We start from the raw sequence: 11,564 nt of genomic DNA on the forward strand, positions 1-11,564 counted from the left end.
CTGGTCCTTAAAAACCTGTCTTTTTCTGAAACATTTTCAATTCAATAATATATAGAACTTTTCTAAATCTTTCAAGCAAGATGATAGAAGCTACTGTCTGGACTGTCATGCGGCTGACCCTGCACACGTGTACAGCAGCTATGTGCCCAGCATAACTGTCTTTTGTGTTGGTTTTGTGTGTGTATATACGTGTTCTTGTGTATGCTCAATGGCAGGCACTGCATATTTTTGTTTTTGCTTGGGCTCTCCTTTGATTCACAGACATGGATGGGATGGATGCTTTGCTTGGTTGAACCTTTGAAAACAAGAACTTCTCCCTGCTGTTGTTGGTTAGAGCAAGATAACTTGAACTTAGATGGGCATGTCCAATGTGACTTAAAAGCATGCATGGGGAATATCACCCCTCACAAATGTCTTTTTTCCTGTTTTCTAGAGAATACAGGCTGCTGCCAAGCTGTCTACCTGCTGTCACTATGCTAAAGCAGCAACCCCAAAGGAATTGCTTCTCCACTTTAACTAAATGCTGAATCCTCTAGGTGTTTGGAGCTTGGTCTGAAGAACAAAGCATCTTGGGAAATGCAAATCAGAATACACTTTACTGAGAGCCTTATTTAACTAACAAGCTGCTTGTTAGACTGTCCTGATGCAAAAGGTCTAATTCATTCTGTATTTGTTATTTTCATGGAATAGTCAAATTATCCCTAGCCTTCAATCAACTCTTGGTTCCATTCTCCTCTTCCCTTATTTGTTGTCTTTTGTCTTCCATGTCAAATCTCTGATATTCGTTTAACATCTCAGGCAACAACATTAACCTCAAGCACAATAGTTGGTTTGAAAAACAAGGCTGAAAACTAAATAGCTGAAAGAAGATGTAATTTACTACATTGTATTTCTGATTAATGTCTTTTGAAAGAAAACTGAGACTCAGGGCTAGAAAAGTTATAGCGATTTGCTTTTGTTGCTAACATGAGCATAAGCAGCCTTTGAAGGGTAACATTCAAAATCAAGGACCTAGCCAGCAGGGGATCTAGCAGCAGGTGGGCAGGTTAGGTTTTTTTTTTTTTTTTCCATAGGAACAGATGAAATCCTTTCTACAGCTGACAGCTCTGGTCAAAAGGTAGCATTGAGAAGGACTGGGCTGAGAGAGGCTATACGAATCCTCTGCTCACTAGTGTTTGAATTCTGCCTTGTAAATTCCTCTCTGAATTGTCAGTTGGCTCAAATCTCCAAGGGATAGAAATTTGTCGCATATGAGATGTGACTGGTGGATTCCCCTGACAACTGTAGCTACTGGGGTCTCTGTTGGAATGCAAATACCTCTGAATAGTTAGGACAAAGGGTTTGTGATATTCCTGTTACCACTGCCATCACATAGTGAATAAAGGGGCTTCTCCTTAGAATGTAGTTTTGGGATTGTGGTGTTGGTCCTCAGTCCTGTATGATAATCTCTCTCTCTTATAGATCAGTGATTCTCAAACTTGATTGTCCATGAGAATCACCGGAAAGTCTTTTTAAAACACAGATTGCTGGGTTGTATCCTCAGAGTTTCTGATTTAGAAGGTCTGGTGTTGCGTCATAGAATTTACCTTTCTAACAAGACAAACCTTTGAGAACTGCTGCTTTAGGAAAAGCAAGGCCATAACATACTCAGCCAATTAAGGCATATGAACTCCTGGAGAGGGAGGCAGAAGGTATAAACCATAAAAAGGCAGGCAAATCAACCACTGGTTCACAATCTTACACTTACAAAATTTGTCAGGCATGAATTTTAACTCTTCGTTATAAACTTCTGGAAAAGGGTTTGCAACAACTGTAATTTGGGGAGTCATGTTGAAACTGTCATGACAAAGGGGTGGCTGCACTACAAGATGAACTACAGGGTCTTCAAATTCAGAGATTATAAAATGGAAATATGTTTTAGTCCAATTTATTGATCCCAAATAAGTGTCCATTTCTCCTCCATCCTCATTATTCTCATTATACAATGCTCATAATTGTGTTATTGCACTTATCATAACCGGTCTTGGATGACAGTTATAGATCTGTCTGTCTTTTTATTAGGTAGCCAGGGCAAAAACTGTGTGATTTTCTTCTCTGTGTCCTTCTCAGTGCCTGATGTACACAGCACATGCTCAAGACAGGTTCATAGAATTTCAACTCAAATATTTAAAAATACAGTTGTAAGATCTTTGCAACCTATGCTCGTGGCACTGCTTCAAGCAAGGGCTTCAGTGACTCGCTGAGATTCCTGTGTGACAGATGACTTACACTTTATTTATTAGAAGCCAACACTCTGGATTGAGCATTATGACATTCTCATCAGGAGTGTTTTGTTTGATACTTGACTATTTTAGGGAATTAAACAGTACCTATTGTGATCGGGAAGATGAAATGAATAGTCTTCAAATGCTTAATTTATGTACACTAGCCCCATTCTTCCTTTATATATTATTATATAATTACTATTTGCTGTTTTATAATTTAAATGCATTTGGGACTTCTAATATCCAGATATTTTGGGGGTTTCCTTACAACACATGCTACTTTTGATATATGTTATCTAACCTGGCACAGCACTATGAAAACACTTAATGTTATAGCATAAACCTGTTTCCATGTTCTGAAAATTCAGATGCAGTGAATGTTCATATGCAAACCCAATACTATCTCCTCATTAGTTTTTATTTTAATATGGTGGGTTGATTTAATCCTACTCAGTTGGTCACTGCCCCAAATAAATAATGCCTACCAAGTGGGTAGCATTAAAAGCAGCTGGGAGCATCAGCCATGAACATTCTAGGACTCTGGGAAAGGTGGTGCTATTGAAAATGCAGATAGCTTTTTAAGCAGAATTATTTTCCTCATGGCTAGTGATGTTTCAAGTAAAACAAAATGGGGGCACTCACCCTGGGGTAGGGTGGCTATTTTTCCATCTGCCCTGGTAATTGCTTGTCAAAAGTAGGCTGCTTTGGAGGCTTGAGATCCCCAAAGTAATGGGAAAAAGATCAAGTGTTTTGAAGCAATAAGAAAACTGACGACACAGTCACATTTTCAGGACTGCGTAAGTGCCAGTTTGCTTCATTTAGACACATGATTATTTTCGTCCAGAATTTGAATCCTGAAATATTTGTCCTGTAAGCCCTTGCAACTCTTGAATAGTCTGAAGTTAGTTTTCCTTTAAAATTTTGGTTTGTTTTTTGCTTGTTCTACACATGACTCAAATGTTTTATCTTTGCAATCAGCCTTATAGGGTTTTGTTAACCTCATTAACCTCTCTTGTCACTTCTCTGAATCTGCCTTTCGACTAATGGATAGTCATTAAATATAGGACAGATCCTTCTTGTTGGCCATCTTCTGGGCATGTATTACTCTTCTCTCCACAGAGTAAAAGGTGTGTACTTGCTCTAGCCACAGCTGTGTTCTAGCTCTGGCTTGCTAGTAACCACCATTGTGACTTTTCCTAAGAAAGAGAATTAACTCTCAGCTCTGTTTCCTCTTTATGTAGAGTGGGAACGATCTTTCTTCCCTGACCTCTCCCCAGTTATCTCACAAATATGTCATCACAGTAAAATTACCCAGTAAAATGATCACTTTTTGAACTAGGCCTTACAAATTCTATTGTTATGTACCCTGATCATTATTAGATATATATGTTGTATAAATAAAATATTTATTATACTATGAATCAGGTACTATGCCAGATACTTTCCTTACCTTATTTCATTTAATGTCCACATAACCCTGAGTAGGTAAAGCTATTAGGCCCATTTAAAAAGTGAAGAAACAGACTCAGAGAAGTTAAAAGTTTTGCGCTTAAGTTAACGCAGCTCATAAGTGGTGGAGGGGTGGAGATCTCTTGACCTGGCCTCCAAAGAGCCTGAGCTGTACTGCAGATCTTTCAGAGTCAAGATATAAACAATATGGCTACAAATGAAAAGAAAGTGATCACCTACAAAGATGGTGCTAGCTACAGAATTATCGCTACCTGGAGAAATGTACCAACTGCTGAGCACTTCCTATGTGGAGGGTGTGTAGTGGAGATGAGCTACAGCATGTCATTTGTTCCTTCTTCCCAAACTTGCGTTCACTTTGTCCTCTCCGGGGACAAAATGAGATGACAGAACCAGATAGAGAGTCATTACAAGCAAATAGTATGACTGAGTAGTAGGTAATAAGGATTTGAGTCTTTTAACCTTAGATCCTAATGGAGCAGCAAGTAGGATATTTAAAATATTAGAAAATACCTATTCATGCTGAGATAAGTTGTAGGTAGCTACTGGTATTATTAATTACAATTATTAAGCATCTCAGAACAACTGAGTTTCAAAGTATCATAAATAATCAGTTGAAACAGCCTTTTGAAGATCTGTGTTCTGATTTTTGATTCTTCTTTGCCCAAAAGCGTTTGCGAAGAAGTGAAAGTCTCACATTGTTTCTTTTTGGTACCTTTAAGTGTTGACTGCTGATTTCAGGAGACAGTCAGCACCATAAATCTGGGAAAGTTCTGCACTTTGTAATTTTTTAAATGTGTCTTGAACATGTGTTTTCTGAATTTTAGCATTAGACAGTATATATAGTCTGAAAATCAAGAGATCGCCTCTTCAGTAACACCTTTCACCTGGAGATCAAAGTGCTTTATTAGCAAGTAGCAACAACCTTACTTCCCAATTAGGACAACAACTTCAGAGGTGATAAGCAAAGGAAATTGCTCAGGAAAAGCAACATGGACAGACAAACAGAATACCAAGTAACTATGGCCCATCCAAAACACACTGGAATTCTTTTTCCAAATGTGAGCAGGTCATCTGCAGTGCCTTCCTTTAGAAAGGAAGGTGAACAGAAGGTAGATTTGAGGATTTCAATGCTCTATAAAGAGCTTACCCAATTCTTGGTCTATTCAATTTATTCAGCAATTATTGCATTGTATATTTATCATCCCCTAGTTGTATACTTGGTATAATGTTTTTCATATTCCTAGATTAAAAACACACAAAAATCTGCCATTAGCAAGTAGACTTAGAGGTCTTTAACAAATAGATTCATGAAAAAGCTAAACACAAGGTATATGGATTCAAATTTGTACCTCAGTGAAATTACAAATGTTTATGTTGTGGACCTTCTGGGGTTACTCATAGACAGACAAAACTGCACATGTTAATTCTGTGAATGCTTGAATACTGTAATAGCACTATATTTCCTTTTAAGTATTTTAAAACATAGGCTTGGCTTATCTTTTTAAAAATAATTCCAAATCAGCAAGTGGTTTCTCAATATTTCATTTATTCTAGGATTAACACTAATTGATGAAGATCTGCTATTTTTTTCTGTCATGCATGAGTAAATGGTCTAAGGCTGTTACTGATTTCTCTTTCCAGGTCCTATTCAGTTTGTCTGAGGTATTCAAATTTTCTTAATGTACTCCTGGAGGGCAGGCACCCCATCCATTTATCAGTAAAACCTAGTAACCAATATGCAGTAATTCCTTGACAAAGGTTTGTTTTACTTTTCCATTGCACATTATGTCACAGAATTTTGATTCAACGGGCCCCTAAAAGTCAACAGCAGGCTCCAGTTTGTGTTAAAATCTATTGCATGGGGGTCCAGGTGGCAAGAAACATTTATACCAACATCATCTAATATACAGATGAATGCTATTCAGGGTTCTGCTCTAGTGTCACCTCCTCAGAGAGGTGTCCCTGGGCCACTCTGTGTAAAATGGTCCTTCTCTGTCCCTAACCATTATCTCACTTGACAGTATTTATACCCTCCCGACGTTCACTTTTTTCATTGTTTGCCTCCCTCACTAGACTGTATGGGGAAGAGATTTTTGTCCACTATAACCCAGAGCCTAGAACAGTACATATCACTAAATGAAGAAATGAACCAAGTAAACATTATAATGTTCATACATTTAAAGAGTGAAATGATTAATCTTCCCCCAATATGGATTATCTTGAAAGAAACTGTACGATCTATTGTTTTAAACGACTCCAAAGTATGGTTAATGGGGATTTTTTTTTTTTTTTTCCTTGTGCTAAATAGGATTTCTTTTGGATGATTGTTTTTTTTTTCTTCCTGGAATTTATGTTTGGTATACACATTTTAAATTGTAGAGAAAATTATTTATAGCCCCAAATGTCAAAGGATAAAACTTTGCATAAAGCTGTTCACTGTCCAAATAAGCTTTGTATTTTTCTTGCAAGTCATCAATAGTCTCCTGTGTGTGTCAATTTTAGCAGCTCTTCATGCTCACCTGAGCCAATTAGTCCCATCTCTGGATTATTGCTGAAAACTTCCAGGTCAGTTTCACTTCTGTAATTGTTTAATGACTTTGTCTAATTTGCCAGAATACTTCTTGTCTTACAGGGTTACCTGTCTTCCCCATCAAGACAGTTGAATTTGGATTCCTGAGTTGATGAACTCCAAGCTCCCTTAGAAACCTGATGTTCCATGTTCCATAGACTTACTGCAATTCATAATTATTTTAATTATTTATGTATTTACTTGATGTTTTGACTGCTTCTGCCACTAGAATGTAAACTCTGTGAATAAGGGGACTGTGTTTCTTTTGTATATCTCCATCTGCACAGTTCCTGGCATAGAGTGAGTACTCAATAAATATTGTTGAATGAACGAGTGAATGCATATCCTTCATCAGTGTTGAAAAATGAATTGATATTGGGGTATTACATTAAGAATGGCAGAGGAATCTGGTATCTCTTCTATCTCTTTCTGAGGTCATAAAGTCCTCAGTTCCTCTGGAAATACTAATATTGTAATAAAATAAATACATAAAACAGTAATTAGTATCTGTCAATTATGGTTATTTTTAAGTCTCAGTCTTTATTCAAGATCAGCAGCTTCTGCAGCAATGACCATCTTCTTGTAACCTTCCCTCGATCTCAGTCTTGGGTCAATAATTTGTTTTGCCATTCACAGAATCTCAAATGGTATAAATTCCCAGCTCAACTAAGGGCAGAAAGCATGTTATATTAAACAAGTTATGATGAGTAATTATGGCTATCACCAGGTATCATGACTAACCAGGAACAAGAATCAAGAATTTATTATTGAGTAGGGTATAGTAAAGGAGGATGAAGGCTTAGGTAAATAAAGAGTTTGCCAAAAATTCCATGTTCAAGGCATTTATAGTACTTCAGTTTGTTTTAGGGTACTTCTCTTTGGTTTTCTCGTGAGACAGAATAATGATGCCTACCAAAGTGAGCCAGTTAGCAGCAGTCTTCCTGCTGACTTCCTGATATTGCTCCTTATATTCTACTTTTTTCTTAGCACTAACTTTTGATTATCTAAAATTATTGATGCATACACAAAATCATAAATGATGCCAATTATTGGCAGGTTGTGACAGTGATGGAATACATCACAAGTTTTAAAAAAGAATAATTACCTTGCTATTGTTATATTATCACTATATCTTTGATGAATTTTGTTTCTTTGCTATTTGAAGAACTGTAGTCTTACCTTTAGGCTGGTTCTATATTTGAGAATTGGATTATTTAAGGTCCTAATATCACTTGTGTGTTCTAGGCAACCAAAATGAGTTTTTCACGAGCAAATATGAGAAGAGCATGATATAGTTTGTATGTTTGTCCCCGTCCAAATTTCATGTTGAATTATAATCCCCAATATTGGAGGTGGGGCCTGGTTAGAGGTGATTGGATCAGGGGGATGGATTTCTTGTGAATGGTTTAGCACCACCTCTTGGTGCTATCATCACAATAGTGAGTGAGTTCTCATGAGATCTGGCTGTTTAAAAGTGTTTGTCACCTCCTTCTCTCTTTCTTGCTCCTGCTTTCACCATGTGACATGCCTGTTGCCCTGTCACCTTCTACCATGATTGAAAGCTTCCCGAAGCATCACCAGAAGCTGAGCAGATGCCAGCATCATGCTTCCTGCAAAGCCTGCAGGACTGTGAGTCAGTTAAACCACTTTTCTTTATAAATTACCCAGTCTCCAGTATTTCTTTATAGAAATGCAAGAATGACCTAATACAGAGCACTCACACTTCAAAATCATAACTAAGCTACTCACTTACTCACTTGTTTTTCACCTACTTCATGCCAGATACTGTGTTAGGATCTGGGGATACAGTGGTGTCATAGATTAAAGGTGGCCAAAACTTATTTGATACTGCTCTCATCAAGAGGTGGGATCTATGTCCTTCCCCTTGAATCTAGGCAAGCTCTGTGACTGCTTTGACCAACTGTGCATGACACAAGTGACACTATGACAATTTCTGGACACAGGTCTTAAAAGACTGGCATTTTCCATTTCCTGTCTCTTGGAACACTCACTCTTGGAGCCCTAGGCTATCATACAAGAGCTCTGACAAACGTAAGGCTAGCTATCATGCCAGTAGGAGGCCCAACTAGTCAAATAGAGAGGCTGCCTGTAGAGAGAAGGATTCCCAGCTGCTGTCCAGCTGTTCCAACCCCCAGCTATTTGAGTCATCCCAGCTGAGGCTTCCAACATCATGGAGCAGAAATAAGCCATTCCAGCCATGCCCTATCTGAATGTCTGACCCATGGAATCATGAAATAGGATAATACTAAATTGTTTTAATCCATTACTTGGAATAATTTGCTACATAGCAGTAGATATTCAAAACAAGAAGAGAACAAATCAGACTTGGTCTTTGTCCTTATAGCACTTAAGATTTNTGGCCCAGAGGAGTGTATTAGCCTAAGGTGTGAGGCAGAGTGTATACCAACTTATTCATGAGATATGCAAAGGTACTCCAGTGAACTAAGGGGAGAAATATTGTTCCATTAATGTGATTTCTAGATCATGTTCAATCATCTTTTTTCTCTTTTTAAACCAATATAATAAAAGTTCAAAAATTAAGTGAAATGATAATGTTGGGTATTTAAAGGCTCTCAGGGAAAAAGATCAGAAAGAAAAACAAACACTTAAGATCTTTCCTTGGAAAGCTACAGAAACTGTATAGACCAGAAATCACAAACTCAAATGCCAGCAAGGCCAGGCCAGGCATGACACTGAAAGTGAAGGATGTGAGTCAAGTGAGTGGTGAGCTAGAAAGGTATGCCATGCCCCATCCAGAGGGGCAGCTGGCCCTGAGCGTCAGACCACCTATGCCATGCCCATGCATCCCAAGCTGTCTAAATTTTCTAGAGAAGGAGGATATTCTGATTTTTATGTTGGATCTCCTAATTTCTAAATGTCAAGACAGACAAAATACATCTGTGGGCTGATTTTAAGCAACCTCTGATTTAGACACCTGACAGGGATTGATGTGAGGATCAGCCTCTCATGGTTACAAAACAGACAAATGAGTTTGGCCAGATCTTGCTGTTGGCTGCTGCACTAACCCTGGTAGGATTTTGTTTTTTTTTTTTTTAATGCATTTCTCCATTAGTGATGGCGAGTGAAATGTCTGGCTTTGCAAATTACTGCTGTCATTTAGTTTAATGTACTCCTGTTTTACATATTTATAAAACCTTTTACATTATTAATAGTGATTAAATGCTTAGACACTGAAGATCAATAATGCTTCTGTTCACCTATTTACATTATTAAAAAGTAATGTCATACAGGGCTCGTAGAGTATGTGGTTTACTTTGTAGTCATGTTTGGAGTAGACTGAAGAAAATAAAGAAACTGGAGCTACAGGGTATAAATTACATTTAGGGAAAAAATGGTAACTCAGTTGAGTTTGACCAAGATCTTCACCATGGGCAGGCTGCACATTCACATGGTTGTTATACCATCACAGGGCACAGAACACACATATTCCATGGGCTTTCACATGTGGGTACAGCTAACTCAAAACAAGAAGGTCTAGTCTCCCTTGGATGTACAAGGATAAACAGTGTTTCGCAACACTTAGTCACCTGTATGTCACCATCTTTAGCTCCAAAGGTTTCTGATGGTAGCAACACTCAGCAGCAAATCAGCTGTGTGGGTCGCATTTTGCTGGTAGGCAAATGAGCCCCTTCAAAATACTTTCTTCACCCGCCTACCTAGCTATCTCTCAATTATGCAGCAAAAACTAGAAAGCAAAGTGGTTTGTTCACCTGATTATGGTACATAAGTGTCCCAGATCTGTCTGAGGAGAGCAATCCTACAGTCTGATATGTATAAGACCCATAAGTATTTCAGAGTCAGATAGTCCAGCTTTCTAAGTAGCCAAAATGACCCAGTATAGTGGTTTAGAGACTGGCTGTCAGCACCAGTTCAAATTCTGGGTTCAAATTCTGACTGACACACATTAATTGTGACCCTGAACAAGTCATTTACTTGGCATCTCTGTTCTTATTTCCTCACCTAACAAATGGAGATAGTAATAGTACCTACCATATAGAATTTTTGTAAGGATTAAATAACACATGTAAAAGTTTAGCATGAGATCTTTGACATAACAAATGCTCAAGGACAATTTACATGTAGCAAAACGTCCATTTCATGAGTCATTCAATTGTGATCTACAAAGAAAAAGTTCATTAGCACTGATTTGAAGTTTGTAAATGATGTCACTGAAATGTATTAAATTGAACTGGATTTTTAAAATGTCATCTGGTTTCTAAGTTTCTTGTGTTGACCCAAATACCATTTACCTAGTATAAATTTGGTTCACATCACCAGGTTTATTTAAGGACACATTGAAATGGGGCAGCTGTGGCATAATGGAAAGGTTACAAGAGTTGCTACAATGCAAGCTTGTTGCATGTGTGATTTGGGGCAAGTTATTTAATCTCTCTGAACCTCAGTTTCCTTATATATAAAATGCACCTAATACAAGTATCTACTTTGCAGGGATAATGTAAGGATAAAATGACATAATGTATGTTTGTTTGCTTTGTAAACCAAAAAGTACTATATAGATGTAAGAGACTGTAGCTATTATGATTTATATACATGTGATCAGAGTTGGACTTATTTTGCCCAAAGATATCCCAAATAAAAATGCATGTGTTGATTTTTTAGAGGAAATAGATTGTCCTCAGCTATTTTCCTTGCGAAAGGCCTTTGCCTTTTCTGATAGAATGGATATAACTGTAATAGCTGAGACCCCTGGACGAAGGAGACCCATCGTTCTGAATTTAAATGTGACTTGCAGAGCCAAATGATAACTAGGAGCATTTTACAAAAGAATGAGGAAAACTCAATCAAACCAGGATGAGGAGAAGGGCATTAACCACCACAAGTAATAGGTTTGTTCACTCTGAGTGGCTGGAAGTGCTGCTGATGCATGAAGCTGAACCGCAGGGGTTTAAGTTTGTCCTCACTTTTCTAAGTTTATCGCTCACATGCTCTGCTCTAGGTCACAATGACTTGTCTCTTGTCTTTCTCAGGTCCTGACTTTCTCCCCTTATTTGAGTTTAGTGAGTCATTTAACACATCTCCATGTCATGGAGGTTATTTCTTTCACTTCATTTCATTTTCTTGGATCAACTTTTCTCTGAGTGAAGAAAGCTACAGAGTTGATGTCTTACCTCTACCTTAAGTAGGAAAATAGGGATAACAGCTGCCTTTTGTTCTTTTTGTTCCTCTGGTGTATAATAAATAAGTCTCGACTATCTAAA

This window comes from Rhinopithecus bieti, unplaced genomic scaffold, assembly GCF_001698545.2.
Source record: "Rhinopithecus bieti isolate Rb0 unplaced genomic scaffold, ASM169854v2 scaffold_39769, whole genome shotgun sequence".
Taxonomy (NCBI): domain Eukaryota; kingdom Metazoa; phylum Chordata; class Mammalia; order Primates; family Cercopithecidae; genus Rhinopithecus; species Rhinopithecus bieti.